Raw genomic sequence first — 1,032 nt, 5'->3', positions numbered from 1 at the left:
GCCGCACAGGCTCGAATCCTGTGTTCAGTTTTGGGCCCCTCACTACAAGAAGGACGTCGAGGTGCTGGAGCGTGTCCAGAGAAGGGCAACGAGGCTGGTGAAGGGTCTGGAGAACAAGTCTTCTGAGGAGCGGCTGAGGGAACTGGGGTTGTTTAGCCTGGAGAAGAGGAGCCTGAGGGGAGACCTTATCGCTCTCTACAACTACCCGGAAGGAGGTTGTACTTGGTGTTGGTCACTTCTCCCAAGTAACTAGCAATAGGACGAGAGGAAATGGCCTCAAGTTGCACCAGGGGAGGTTTAGATTGGACATGAGGAAAAATGTCTTTACTGAAAGAGTGGTTAAACATTGGAACAGGCTGCCCAAGGAAGTGGGTGACTCACCATCCCTGGAAGAATTTAAGACGTGTAGATGAGGTGCTTAGGGACATGGTTTAGTGGGCATGGTGGTGTTGGGTTGATGGTTGGACTCAATGATCTTAGATGTCTTTTCCAACCTTAATGATTCTATGATTCTAGTGTTTTAATTTCAAGCAAAGACAACTTCCCTGTTTAAAAGTGGAAAAGATCGAAAAGAACACTCTATTTCTGAGCCACAGGCAGTCCTCATAGGACATGTCCCTCCACAGCATTTCCTATGTCTCTCCTGCAGCTGGCAAACAAGAGTCTGGTAGTAGTGGAGGCTTCTAAACTGACTGTTCATATGAAAAAGTTTACTTTCTGCTCTCCTACAAAACTCATACAGACTCCAACTGGCAGGACAGATGGAAGCTGGGTTATCCCAGCTTTAAGGGCTCTCCCCTTGCACAGGTTTGATCTGTGCTGCTTTAACAATCTGCACATGAAATACATGAGGGTGTGAAGCATGACTGGATTTGCCCTTGGTTTTGATTTTGTCAGAGATCTTCCAGTTAGGGTTTGTTCCAACATAATGAAGAGGGCTGTTGGCAAGATGTAATCTTTTATTGATCCCTGGGGTTTGGCAAAATAAAAACACAAAGAAAAGAATGGAATATACTACACATTCTCTTTGGA

This window comes from Aptenodytes forsteri, unplaced genomic scaffold (assembly GCF_000699145.1).
Source record: "Aptenodytes forsteri isolate BGI_AS27 unplaced genomic scaffold, ASM69914v1 Scaffold251, whole genome shotgun sequence".
Lineage (NCBI taxonomy): Eukaryota > Metazoa > Chordata > Aves > Sphenisciformes > Spheniscidae > Aptenodytes > Aptenodytes forsteri.
The sequence above is the reverse complement of the archived record's forward strand: the minus strand, read 5'-3'. Positions refer to the sequence as shown.